At 42.4% G+C, this 15643-nt stretch overlaps 1 protein-coding gene across 1 annotated transcript in view; it reads left to right on the forward strand.

Annotated features, from left to right (window-relative positions):
* Positions 1–15643, forward strand: part of TMEM91 (transmembrane protein 91) — a 1107521-nt gene that overhangs the window by 21263 nt on the left and 1070615 nt on the right. The window lies entirely within an intron of this gene.

The following is a 15643-nucleotide window of genomic DNA, read 5'->3' on the forward strand; positions in this document are numbered from 1 at the left end:
ACCCATAGAGTGTATGTACACATTAATCATGGATACCAGGCAGATATATAAGATGTAATGAATAAGAAATTAATGCCAAAAAGAAAAAATAATGCAAAGTCTAATTTAAGCAACGTTAAGCATTGCACAGGCCAGCTTAGGAGGTGTAAGCAATGTGTAGGCCAGCTAACTCAATGTGCCCAGTGTTATACCCCTTTAAACAATGCCAACCTTCGTTAAGCAGGTCTGCCCATAGCTTAGCCTTTTCAAAACTGGCCAATCATAGAAAAGTACGGGAAATCAGCCCTACTTAAACCCAAGAGGCAGGAATACATCTCATAACTGGTTGTAGCTTCCCCTTGCAGGCACTGTGTCAGTAAGGGGAGAAGGTGTGCATTTCCGGGCGCATCGCTGGTGCATCCAGGAGTCAAAGTCCAGGAGTCAAAGGTCATGGCAGGAATTCTAGTTAAAGACCATGCTCAGAGTTTGATGCAGGGCCAGTACCAGGGCTCACAATAAAAGGTGGAGGCCTGGGACCGTCTCGCCCATGACCTCACCAGTGCCTGTGGCATACCCCAAACTAGTGAGCAAGTCAGGCACCACTATGCCATCCTGAAGCGGCATAAGGGGGACCTCTTGGAGGAGTGACTCCAGGAGGCTAGAGCGGCAGAGGATGTTCCAGTTGTATATAAGTATCACCCCAGTGTGTGTGTAATAATAGCCAGCTCAGGTATATCATGGATAGGTATGGCTTAATATTCCTCTTGTCCCCCACAGCTGCAATGGAGCAGGCCGTGAACCAGGAGGCCCACATCAGTCACCTGACAAGGTTGTGGCTCATGCATTTACTGTCATAGCAAATAAAAATAAAAATAGTAATAAATTAAGTGCTTGTATAAAACCTGTTCAAGGCAAATACTGCATACACTAGGGAATATGGCAGGAAGAGTCTCATGTTATTTGTAAGTCAATAACAGTGTAATAGCCTGACAAAACAACTCTAACTGCTGGACTGCATGTGTATATCCTGGTATCATATGGTAATGTAGATATGCAATCATGTAATAGTACTGCAGTATTAAGCACTGTTACCCACACTGTGCACCATAAAGTGAATGTGTAGGAATGCCTGTATATGACAATCCCCAGAGGCCATTTAGTACAACTGAGAGACACATAGATAGTAAACAGGGGAAATGCAAACAACAAAAGCCAAATAGCACATGCAACTGAGATGTGAACTGTTGCTTTTTTAGCACACATAGCCACAGTTTGAATCCTGACAGTGGTAGTAGTCTGCATACAGAATCATACCCCACAACTGTACAGATATGTCCAGAATGTCTAGTAAAGTGGCCCATATATGTTGCCTATCAAACTGTCCCCCTGGGAAATTAGTGGGATGATCCCAGACATACAGGCAGCAAACAAGAAATACAACTGATTGACACACAGCTATGAGAACAAAGCTGGCACACTAGCAACTCCCCAATACCTTATGTGACTAAGAAGCCACATATGTCCCATTTGCACCCCAACTTGTCAAGCTGTGGTCAGAGTGTGTACAGTAACAGAATGAGATGTATGTGCAATAATAGTAATGTGGAATCTGGTAGTGTGTGTGGCAACATTCAGGTAGTTGTGACTGGACATTTCATCCCTATTTGCAGTTATACCAAATGAATACGGAATCAACTCTATTCATGATTTTTTAGTTTTGCAGTCTTCATTATCAGCGAGAAATATAGAAAATATATGTTCTTTGTTAGACATAGTATTAACTAATAACATCTTCTTGTTTAACAAACAATTTTATTTGCAGCTTATTGGTGTGGCAATGGGCACACCAGTAGCTAATACTTATGCAAATCTAGTTTTGTTTCAGTGGGAAAAGACATATATTTATAATAGTACTAATTCCTTGAATAAGAATGTTTGTTTTTATCAACGTTTCGTGGATGATAGTTTTTTAATTTGGAAAGGGTCCTCTATAGAATTAACTGAATATATACATTATCTGAATAATACCACTGAATTTTTAAAATTTAAAATGGATTATTCAGAGAGTTCTATAACCTTTTTAGATGTTAAGGTTGAGTTAAAAGAGGGTTCGATCAATACAACCGTACATAAAAAAGAAGTTCATGCAGGCAGATATATACATAGTACCAGTATGCATGCCCCCCACGTTTTTAAAGGTATTGTGATGGCACAATTTAGTAGAATTAGTAGACTAAATACTGATGATTCTTGTTTTTTATCCCAGTTAGAAGAAACATTTGATGAGTTTGTAAGTAGTGGATATGATTTTGAACTACTAGCAGCTATTAAAGCTAATACTATAGATGACAGGCAGACAAAACTGAAGTCAACATTTTTGTCAGCAGATGAACCTATATCTGATCTTGGTAAGAATGTATTGAAGGAAGATAAAATCAGATATGTGACAACTTATAACACTATGACACATTTAGTTAAACGAATTATACAAAAATATTGGGTAGTCTTGATGGCATCTACGGACATAAAGGCTGTTTTAAGCTGTAAACCATATTTCTCATATAAGAATATGAAAACACTAAAGAGCAGATTATGCTATAAAGACTTTAAAGAAGAAAATTATGCACAATGAAACTCTTGTAAACGTGGCACATTTAGCTGCATGAATTGCAGCTGTTGTAGTGATATTGTAGATGGCAGTGTTAATAACTCATTTGTTCATCCTATAACGCATAAGACTTATACATTTAATGTAGCAGCTACATGTATTAGTAATAATGTAGTATATTTAGCAACCTGCACTGTATGCTCATCGTTCTACGTAGGAAAAACAACTAGGAAGTTAAAAGAGCATATCATTGAGCATACATCTGAGATAAGAAGGGCAAATGAAAAAAATGCGTTATATAAACACATAAGTACTCATAATACTGAACATAAATTTAGATTTAGGGTTATTGATATGGTATATACATCAAACGGGGGGGTGATATCGATAACCTTCTAGAAATAGAAGAATATGAATGGATGTTAAGGCTATCAGCTGATAATGTACCTGGTTTAAATTCTGCTATTACATTGAAACCAGTTTTAATTAAGATACAGCGTACTAAGTTATGCTAAATGTTATATATGAACCCATTGTACAGTTGTATTTGTTATATGTGTATAAAATTTTATATATATATATGTATAAATGATATATTTTATTAGTTGTGTGAAATTTTAAAACTGTCACATGATTTTTAGGCTGCATGTCATGTGACTGATACTGACTCCTATTTAAATTGGTTTGTTTTATTGGATCCTGTATTAGTATTGAGGAAGGGTGTGTAACCCACAAGCTTTGCTGTTATAAAGGTGTATTTTTCTCAACGTTTCTGTTTTGTTTTTTGTAAATTAGTGGGATGATCCCAGACATATAGGCAGCAAACAGGAAATACAACTGATTGACACACAGCTATGAGAACAAAGCTGGCACACTAGCAACTCCCCAATACCTTATGTGACTAAGAAGCCACATATGTCCCATTTACACCCCAACTTGTCAAGCTGTGGTCAGAGTGTGTACAGTAACAGAGTGAGATATATGTGCATAATAGTTATATGGAATCTGGTACTGTGTGTGGGAACATTCAGGTAGTGCTAATAAACATTCCTCCCACAGGTCTGTCAGATATCAACACTGTGCCCATAAATACAAGAATGATATGCAGTTGCTCTGAATAATGAGGTATTGCTCATCACTGTCACCCACACTGTCCTACAACATATAACTGTCTAGGAAATCTGTATATGAGTGTTATAATACAATGTCAGAATGCAAAAGCACAGGGGATTAATAAGACAGAAAGCAGATAGGAGATATACAGCAATATCTATGTAGCAGGCACAACTGTGATGGACAGCGTTTAAGTTGTAGCAGACACAGCCATGGTCTGAATCCTGGGAGTGGAATTAGGCTGCATATAGATTCATACCCCACAACTGTACAGATGAGGCCAGAATGTCCAGCATATGTGCCCATATCTGCTGCCTGTCCCCCTGGTATGTCTGTGGGATGATCCCAGATGTTTAGCCAGCAAACAGGGAATACAAGTGATTGTCAAACATCATGAGAACACACCTGTCACTGTAGCAACCCCTGAAACTGTAAGGAGAGTAATATTTCAAGTATGTCCTGTCTACACTCCCATGTTGTCAAGCTGTGACCAGAGTGTGTACAGTAACAGAGTGAGATGTATGTGCATAATACTAATGTGTAATCTGGAACTTTGTGTGGCAACAGTCAGGTAGTGCTAACAAACATTGCTCCCACAGGTACATTGGATATGAACACTGTGCTGAGAAATGCAGACCATTATAACCTGTACTGGTACTGTTCACTCTGGTACTGTAGGGAATTGTGAGTGTTGCAGTTTCTCTGAATAATAAAGTATCACTGGTCACTGTCACCCACACTGTGCTACATAATATAACTGTGTAGGAACGCATGTATATGTGTGTGTCAGGTCACTAAAGGTGGAAGAGGGCAATATTCTAGATATGTCGCGGCACACCAGCATGCGGTCAACACATGGCCAGAGTCTGTGCAGAAGGAGTTGGATAGCTATGTGCAAAACAACAACCCAGAATCCGGGAGTATATGTATAAACAGTTAGTGTTAACAAACATTCCCTCCGCAGGTATAACAGGTAAGAGGTGTATACTGCAGGTAAAACCAGTTCATGTGTAATGATGATGACAGCCATATCACTGTCCAAACTAAGGCTATAGTGTAGTGTAGTAACTAGACTTGTAAGGTACAGATAACAGCACTGACTAGGAATGTAATGTGGACTACAGGAATATACTATTTGCTAATTGACATCCTTCTCTCCTCCCACCATATCTCCAACAATAATCAACATACCCACCCCAACCGGTATGTAATGATACCTATGTTCTGATAATGTCCAATTGTTTGATAAATATTTTGATGATTCCCATGCATGTGCTATATTGAATTATTCCAACATTGGTGGCATGGTGCCATCAATGTACCTGAATGCTGTTCTTATTACCACTGTGGTCCCATATATGCATGTGTTCTGTTGGCTATGCAACTGTTCCATTTCTGGTGTCTGCGTTAATGGGAATATCTATGCATGCTGTTATACCTAACCCTGGAATGTGTTGACTATTACTAACCCACAAATGATGATGAAATCTAAACACTATAGCACGCTTGGAAAGGCCGGTCCCAGCGGACTCACCTGTCCCACCCCAGCTGGCTGTGGCACCGGGCACCAGCATGTCTGGGGCCCAACCTGGAACCTCCCTGTTCATTAGTCCTGCACCACCTTCAGGTGGAACTGCCTGAGGGGATGGGGCTCACCCCCCCCCCAGGGAGTGGGCATGGACAGATACCTGTCACCCATCCCCAGGTCAGGATCATGGTGCGTAGAGAGATCAACGAGCAGTTTAGTGATCTTCTACGCCAGCTCGAGGGCTGCATGTTGCAATTAAAGAGTCAGCCTGGCTTTACGACTCAGCCCCCAGCACAGCCATCTTCAGGGCTGTGAAGGTCCAGTGCTGACTGCCCATAGGTGGGGACCTCAGTCCCACTGTTACCATTAGGGGGCTTATAGGCTTCTGATATCCCAATACCCCTCCCCAGCAAGGTGTTTACCCCCTACATGTGTCATATAAGGCCCCTGTATGTGTCCTGTTTGTCTTGCCTTTTAACCTACTACCCCTCCCCAACATCCCACTCTCACCTGAAAAAAAAAAGGCAATCGGTTCCCACAAAAAAATCTCGCCCCATACATCGCTGTCCATTTTGCACACATGCCTACTGGACACATGTAATCTGGTCTAATTGGCATCACAACTTATTATTGTTGTCCTCACCCCTCTCCTAGTGGTTTGAGTGTCCAAATCCACCTCCAAATTCAGTGTATGTGCACAGCTGTTGCTGTAGAACAAATGGGCAGCTTTGAACCTTCCCTACACCCTTCCTGCACATCCCTGGCTATTTTTCCTACTGTCTTTCCCTCTTTGTGACCCTTTTTTCACCACTTTACTATCAACCCGTTTCTTTTCTTTTAAAGAAATTTGTGCGGGGGAAAGCGGGAGTAAGCACCTTTAAGCAGCAGTAAGTGAGTTTAAGCCTGTCTGCATGGGGGTAAGCAATGCCTACACTGGTTAACCAAATTAAAAGCTGAGTATAAGAAACTGTAACTGGAAGTTAGCAGTGCTTATCTTTATGCAAACCTGCGCAAACCCGCTTACAACTGTTTTAAAGAGCTTTAATCACTCTGTATCCAACGGCCGGTGTTCTGCCCAACAACAAAATAAACAGCCACTGCAAGGCTGAAATGGGACCCTGCACACCATAGCCAAAGGGATTTACCACTAAGCCATGTCAGATAATCACACCCCTGATGTTTTTTAAAAACATATCCTCCAGACCAGTCATTCAACAGTACCAAGAATGTTTTCCAACATTTAGATGTATGTGCATGTAAACATATTAATATCTAAACAGATACAACATATCTATATATGTATATATATATATATATATATATATATATATATATATATATATATATATATATATGTATACACACATATATATAAATATATATGAGCATATATACATGCAAATGCCTACATCTATAGATATGTATGCCGGCACCTATATGTCTAAATATATATGGCCGGTTATATATATGTCAGCAGATATATTTTGATATATATATATATATATATATATATATATATATATATATATATATATATATATATATATATACATTATATAGATATATAGATATATGTATAGGTATATATGTAAGTATATACGGACATACATCTGTATATAACAATAGAGAAATAATAAAAACATATATATTCACATGCAACGTTAATGGAGTTGAGAGGCCCCAAACAATATATGCCTTGTACGAATAGGTATACCCCCCTACAACCAAACACGTCCCACCTGCAGTACTCTACCAAGTTTTGCAGATCCCATAACCAGGACCAGACACGACACGGGCATCCCTAGGATACATATACACAGACACAAATATACAGATAGAGATATCCATATATCTATAGATCTATCTATAAATATATACATATACATATATATATATATATATATATATATATATATATATATAAAATACATATAAATAGATATATATGTAACTACACATACACACGCAGAGATATGTACAGTAAGTTACATATGTAGTACATGCACACAATATGGAACAGCCACTTTTCTTGCAGTTACCACCTTACCAAGTGGAGACTGTATGAGCCACCCATACAAATGGCATTCATTGCCTGCAACATATACACACAGAGATATCAAAGGATAAAACACCACACACAGGTTTGCATAAATGGGAAAGCTTTATTTGTGTACTATTTCAGTTGTATATGCCATGTCATATCGCTGTTTAGACACGGAGATCCATATAAACTGAGTAATTCAACTGTGAAACAGTTATACTAATACAGTAGTCTGGAAAAGTTAACAAATGTTGCAGTCTAGGCCAAGGCCATCAAGTAGTACAATAGCAAAGACAGACTGGGTCAGAGGATACCAAACAATCAACGGTAAGTAATGCAGGTGTATAGTTTACCAGCCTCTATCTACACTCTCTAAACAATCCCTAGGGGGTTAAAGACCTCAGCTGACACACTGGGATGTAACTGTTACATAACAAGGCACAACTGACACCATCACAAGCCCACTGACAAACAGAACAGTCTGTATGGTAGGTGACAGTAGGCCTGCATTTAACCAAGGTGGATTGTATGGTAATGTATATCCATATACATTAAGGCAGCTCACCCCTGATGGTCTTCAGGACTTTGGGCTTTCAGTATTCTGTAGCGCTCCCATATACATATATGTACATATAGATATATGTATACATAGATATATGTATGTATAGATATATGTATATACAGCTATATATGTATGCGCATCCTATGTGTACAGATATGCCTAGTTATGTTGGTATATATGTAAATATCAATAACTATATGTGCATACATATCTAGTCTGATGTACCTACTACTGTCAAAATATATGTAGATATCCATACGTGTATGTGCATATGTATCTCTATCTGTATATGTGTAGACATATATTGCTCTGTATATGTATATATTTGGGTGTTTATTTGTATATCTATGTACATGTATATATACATATCCATCTATGTATGTTGATATGCATATCTGTATGTTTATATAGATATCTGGATAAGTATATGTACATATATCATCCCACTGCTCTGTCAGACATACATGACTGTTATGGTGGCCCAGCAGCAGTACATCTTGCAAGTAACTGGACATTACATCTCACTGGTAAGTACACTAAGCTGCTAGGCATGTAACAAAGCACTGTGCAGGCTGCAGGCAGTCCGGCTCAACACTGGCCTACATTTCCTATGGGGGAATTCACATGTACCTGCACATAGATAGCAGGCTCTACAGGCATGCCACGGCACAGAGTAACATACACCTGTGTGTAAGTGTATCACCACAACCAATGTGAACACAGCCACAGCTACATATGGCATGTTAGCATATTATTTCAGTATATGGACTATCTGTTCAACACCAACCTCATATGTGCCACCTACACACTAACCCTACATATACTGGGCCGCTACACAGTGTGGTCCGCTGCCTGTCTGTGGTATGGGACATGTGTGTGTATGGCCCTACAAACATGTAAGCCGATAGGGTAACATACAGTGGAGCAGCTTGTAACATCAGATAGAACAGGACCAAGAACAGGCCAAGGTACATATTAACAATAAACACACTGCCGACAATCACCATAATACACAGACCTCAGTACTGTACACACAAACACTGAATATCCAGGTTATGTCATCAAATATAGTACCTACTATACATTACATGTGTAGCAGTCTTGATATCTCACTGGCTTGTTATGAGATATGATGTCACTAATTATGGTGTACAGTACATCTGCACCCCTTACTGAATGACATATGTACAAAGGTCGTCAGGGTTGTGGCTGGAGGCACATAACACAGAGCCAATATTGACATGTTGCTGTGATAACCTCATACATGTACTGTTGTAACAGGGTTTGTTGCACTATATGTCCTATGAGAGATATGAAGTCAGTAACTCTCACGGCTGCCACCATCTACAGATTGCAATCCTCACACTACCTTCTACAGTTCACAGATAGGTGCTGTGTGGGTAACACATGAAACAAAAGGCACCACACACTGCCCAATCTGCAGATAACCATACAGATGGGGTTTCCTCATAAACATAGCACTGACATGGCAGTTATTAAAACATGTAGGACAGCCATATTCACACACACCCTGTTAAACCAACATTACTCCAAATGCAGTATAGCAGCACTTACAGTCTGTAGTCAGGTCAGGCACACCCCCCTCCTGTGTGTTGGCCTGTTTCCACAGTGTATGTTGTTAGAGGTAAACCCCAATCCATCTGAGATGCTGTTTGCCAGACAACAGGTTGAGCTTCTGCTCACAGTGAAGGAAAGGCCCAACACCAACATAATGTTCCTAGATATTAGTGTGTGTTTCCATGCAGTTAGAAATGGGAATGTTACCACAGCTGTTCCACATGCAATCAGCTAGAGGAGGGTTGCAATTTGTGCAGAGACCATCAGCTAATCCTGAGCATCACTTAAAATACACATGCTGCTGCCCAAGCAAAGCAGGTGTAAGTATACAAATCCACCAGAGAGGGAGTAGGAGAGGCAGACACAGGCACAGAAAAGCTAAGGAGAGGTGGGAGAGTAAAACCTACACATGCTTGTGTCACACACCTACCAGTACAGGGAACCAACCCCCCAATGACTATGTAGTGCTATCACAGGTTTATGTAGTTATTGGATGTGCCACATGGGTTACCTGTTGGGGAGGCCCCAGAACATATATGTGATAGTGAGTGACATCTGCAACAGGGATATGGTAGCGAAGTGGTAGGTGTTGTACACATGCCTGCCTGCATGAACAGGTGTCAGCATCAACACACCCATACTCTCAGAGGGACACACACACATTGCTACACTTAGCAGGGCCAGGAATACAACTCAGCACTAGTGGGATTTCCAAAACACAGTACTGTGCAGGTATCACATGCACCACAGGGGTCATACGGAGGTTATATGTGCAAAGGGTATGTGGAGGTGTCTGACATCAGACAGCATGTTTCAGTATGCCAATGGGGGTTGTAGTGAGTATGAATGTGGTCATATGCATCATACACCACACACACAGACACAGGTGCCAGTACTGACATGCATGTATGCACTGCTTCATGGGTGTGTTGTGGTTGATGGTGCCAGAAGGCTATACAAGGCTAGGTGATGGGTATACCTTGGCATCAGGTGACATGACAATGGTCTGCATTGTGGCTCAGGGGTGTAGTGTCTGCAGATGCCCACACAGGTGCTTACTGTATTCACCATCCAGTCACATGGGTGACTATTACATGTGGCCAGCGCTGTGCAATGCTTGTCATGTATGTGTTCCTTCATCCATGATATGGACAGTGTCTGGGATGTGCACAACTCCCACATGCATGTACAGTGACATGTGGTACTGTACCTGGGGTGTCTGGCCCATGTTATAAACACAGCTTGTTATCATCAGATGTGCCAGTCATGGCCTCATGTGGCGGGAACTGTTCATGGACAACAGGTTGGCCCTGCACCTACATTGTTAGCATGATACCAGTATTCCCTGATGTCAGTGGCATCTCTCCATACAGAGCTTGTGTTTCAGGCATGTTATGTCCTTTGTGGGTCACATTTGATGGCACCATAGGTGTTGCAGGTGTCCAGTAGGGAACATGGAGGATGTGCACTTTCGGCATGTACATGCCTTTTGGACTGATGGACAGGGTACCATTCTCTCTGTAGCCCACTGCCATCACACCATGGTTACTGTCAGTGGGCAATATGTAGGGTACTACCAACATAGCAGCTGTTGCCTAAGCAAGTGTGTGTGTGTGTGTGTGTGTGTGTGTGTGTGTGTGTATATGAGACATGGGTTGAGAGTGTACCCTGTATAATACAAGGGTTGCTAACGTTGTTCAGCTAGCATTGATGTCACATTTAGGGGTATGGATTTGCACACTAACCTCTTTGCTATTTCACAACTGTTATCCCTGTATGGTGGACATTGTGATATATACCTAGCCCACCATATAAGAAGTTAGCAAAACACACACCACATTGAGTCCAGTTATTACACACTTACAGCTACCACCACACAGAATACAAATGACAAACACAGAAACACACCTCTGTCATGTCTGGGATTAGAACTTCTACCTAACGAATATATTACACTACAGCACTACACCATTATAAGACACACCACAGAGATTACTGGAATTCTCCTTCCCCAAAGGTGTATTTCACAGTGAATGACATCAGCAGGATTGTCAAAGTAGGGCATTTGAATTGTAGGGAGTGTGACTAGCCTAAAATGTATTGCTCCCTACACAAACATAGACACACACACAAAAGATCCACAACTGTCATGTGTGGGGGTAGAACCTCTACCAGAGGTCTATATCACACTACAGCATGATGATGTTATAGGACACACCACAGAGAGTACTGAAGTGCCCCTTCTCCAAAGGTGTATTTCACAGTGAATGACATCAGCAGGATTGCCAAAGTAGGGCATTTGAATTGTAGTGAGTGTGAGTACACTAAAATGCATTGCTCCCTACACAAACATAGACACACACACAAAACATCCACAACTTTCATGTGTGGGGATAGAACCTCTACCAAAAATCTATATTAAACTACAGCATGATGCTGCTATAGGACACACCACGGAGATGACTGGAATGCCTTTTCTCCAAAGGTGTATTTCACAGTGAATGGCATCAACAGGATTGCCAAAGTAGAACATTTGAATTGTAGTGAGTGTGAGTAGCCTAAAATGCATTGCTCTTTACACACACACACACACACACACACACACACACACACACACACACTTGGTAAGTCTGGGATTAGAACGCCTACCTAACTAATTTATCACACTACAGCAGTATGCAGTTATAGGATACACTATGGAGATTACAGGGCTACAGCTCTCCCAAAGGTGTATTTCTAGATGGATGACCTCAGCAGGCTTGTCATAGTAGGGCTATGGGGAGGGCAGTGTGTGGCCATGGGCCATAGCCCATTCATCTAGGGGTTGACACACTACATGCCAGCACACACAGGGTCATATATCACAGGTACGTGTATACAGCTGCTAGATGACTACTTCCTTGTACAGTCATGTTGCACTGCTAGGACATGCACCACATAGTCTGTACTGCTGATGGATACCGGTGGCTAGTATCTACAGTGAGTGACATCTGAACCTCATGTGATTGTGGCCCTTTGGCTGTGTGCTGGCTGGGACAGGCCTGGATGGCTCCTTGTCACAGTTACCCTCTTCCACACATCTATGTACTTCTACCTTTGGCTTATTGTAGTGTGTTGTCCTTAGATATATGTCTGCATTCCTATCCACTGTGTGTGCAAAGCATGTGTGGTGCATACTGAGGAGGTTCTGAACTAACATCTGCGACTGCCAGATATGTCTGGTCCACTGGTGTTTCCAGACATGCCCTTCATGTGTTTGTGTGTGAGCATGCCCAGTATGATCTTTCGGTATGTTGTGACTGACATTGCCTTCATTCCTCTAAGCGTGTGAGCATGCCCAGTATGCCTCTCTGTATTGACTGTGTGGAATGAGTCCAGGCACTGCAGTGCTGACCTTTGTGTTGTACACCTACAGGTAGCATACTGTTTCTGCAGGGTAGCCGTCGATCATTTGGCATTGACTGTTACTACATTTCTACATAGGATGGGGGGGGGCACACCTGACTATTTCTACATTTCTACAGAGGATTTGGGGGGCCACACCTGACACTTGTACACATTTGCTAAGACTGTACTGGTATGCCAGGTACTCCATTTCTTTTTGTATTCTTACCTATCATGCTGACTAGAGGCATACCAGTGTACTACAGATCTTAGCTTTGATTTACCTACATATTATTTTCTGACTTCCTACCCTTCAGAACTGATGTCCCACTGCCTGACCTGCTCTAGTCTATCTGTGTAAGCCAGGGGGGTTATCCATAGGCATCATTTAGAGGCCATAGCACAGCCTTTGTTTGTGTTTTTTACACCTGTCCTGCTGTCTGTGACTGATGTTGGGTATGTGACCCCCCCTCCGACTGTCATGTGTGAGTCACTTACCTTGTGGGTGTCCCAGTATTGAGGGTGGTGCTGCAGGGCTGCCTATATCAGATGCACATAGTACATTCCCTACACATGGTTGAGCACAGGTAGTGTAATGATTAGCATCCATTTTACTGTATGTGAGAGTCAGAGAGAGGTGTTATTCCCTGGGTCCCTCCTGTGTCAGTGTATGTGCTATGCGTTGCCTCTTTGCCAAGGCCAGGGCATACTGAGCACACCTCCTTCTGCCTACTGGGGCAGGCTCAGGTTGTTCCTCCTCTGAGTCACTCTGTGCCTGTGCAGGCCTTGGCAATGGTGGGAGGCTGTGTGGCCTTGCCCCATGCTGTTCCTGTTGCAGCTATTTCCACAGGATCATATTGTGTAGCATAGCACATACGAGGACAACTTGGGTACATGTAGCTAGTGAGTACTGCAAGGCTCCACTGGATCTGTCCAGGCACCAGAACCATGACTTGAGCATCCCAAACACATGCTCTACTATAATTCAGGTCTGTGCATGTGCTTCTTCTTGTTTTAGTGTGTGTGCATTTCTGATGAGTGTCATCAGCCATTGCTCCAGTGCGTATCCAGCATCTCCCACTAGGTGACCATCAGGGATGTCTCCATTGGCAAATCTCTGATACAGCTGCATCAAATGCCAAATGTGGGAATCGTGATAGCTTCCAGTGCATCCAGCACACACATTCATTATTATGCACTGGGCATCACACACGACCTAGCAGTTGATGGAGGGGAAGCCCTTGTGGTTGATGTAGACCCTACCCCGCTCACTGGATGGTGCTTTGATGCATATGTGCATGCAGTCTATAGTACCCACTATCTCAGGGTATTCTGCTATTTGTCAGAACAGTTGCATATTGCTGGCCAATGCCTCACGGGTGTTGGGGAAATATATATGCTCACCGACATGTGCTGACATGGCATCCAAGAACTGGTGGAGTACCCTGGTTGCTGATGCCTGTGAGATCCCCATCATATCCCCAGTTGGCCTTTGGAAGGTACCTGTAGCTAGTATTCTTAGGCCTACAAATACCTTGGTATCCACTGGGATGGGTTCCCCTCTCTTAGTTCTGTGTGTGATGTGTGGCCGGCACAGCTCAACAATTTGCTGTAGGAGGCCCCTGTCTGCCCTATAGAGCTCCACTATCTGCAGCTCATGTAGTCCCTGATAGGTTACCCTGGATCTGTACACTCTTCTCCATCTCCTCACTGTGGGTTGGTTGACAGCATTCACATCCTCACCACCCTCAGCCTCTTCCACAAGTTGTTGCATGATAGCTATTGCAGTCCCTATCATTTTGCTGTTGTGTGTGTTAAAAGTTCCCCACTTGTTTACAGCGGTGGTGTAGAGTGTGGGAAAATCTAGAGGGGAAGGTGTTTGCATAGCTTATAGTGGTGTTCGGGGCTGGACTGGTCTGCTGCCTGTGTAATTGGCTGATTTTGATACATTTCATCTGCCAGCTATGCTAGTTCACCTTTATCACCTTCCTACTGCTGTTTTCCTTCCCATTGCCTTCCTGTTTAAGCTCGGGGGCATGCCACGCAAACAGAGTGCTCAAATGTGCACAGTACTCCTATTTCCTGGTTTAACTTTTTTTTTCTTTCTTTAAAACTCGGTGCGCGGCGAGCATACCCGCTTAGGCAATGTAAAGAGTGCTAGGCAGATTCAGACACACCCCCTAGCTTAGCTGTGCTAAGCTAGGAGCAAACCTGAGCCACAGGGCTCCAGTCCGCTTACAGTATGCTTGACACACACCCCCATGATGTCACCTAACTCCTAGGCTTGCACCAAGCTATTCCTACTCTTACACTGTTTGGATCTGACTAGCATGCTGGGGAAAACTGGAGTTCACTATCATTTCCTTCATTTGCATAGGATTGCCTGCTAATGCATAGTTACATGTCTCACACTGAGCCTCCCTCCTTAGCAATCACTACTCACTGGCCATGTTGTCTTCTGCCTGCCATTGACTTGTATGGCAGAATAGTGATTTTAGTTGTTGTGTCTTTTGGCTTTTCCCAGTTAGGGGTCGCCACAGCGGAACTCCGGTCTGCTAATGATTGGCAGTAGATTTTTACGTGCCGAGTTGCCAGCCCTGATGCACAACCTTCAACGAAGGTACGCCCATTCACGCAAGTCTCCACACAGAAGACACTTTAGCTGAGAATCGAACAGGACAATGTCTTACTGTGAGGCGACAATGCTACTGCAGCACCACCACCGCAGTTCCTAGAATAGTGATTTTAGTTAAAATGCTTAATTTAGGTTTATTTTGTTATTTTCCCCTGATCCCGTTTGTGCACCGCTGCCCTACGCTTAAACGGCCGAGATTGGCTAAAAAAATAAAA

This window comes from Protopterus annectens, chromosome 1.part0 (genome assembly GCF_019279795.1).
Source record: "Protopterus annectens isolate FY-2018-M chromosome 1.part0, PAN1.0, whole genome shotgun sequence".
Classification (NCBI taxonomy): Eukaryota; Metazoa; Chordata; order Ceratodontiformes; family Protopteridae; genus Protopterus; species Protopterus annectens.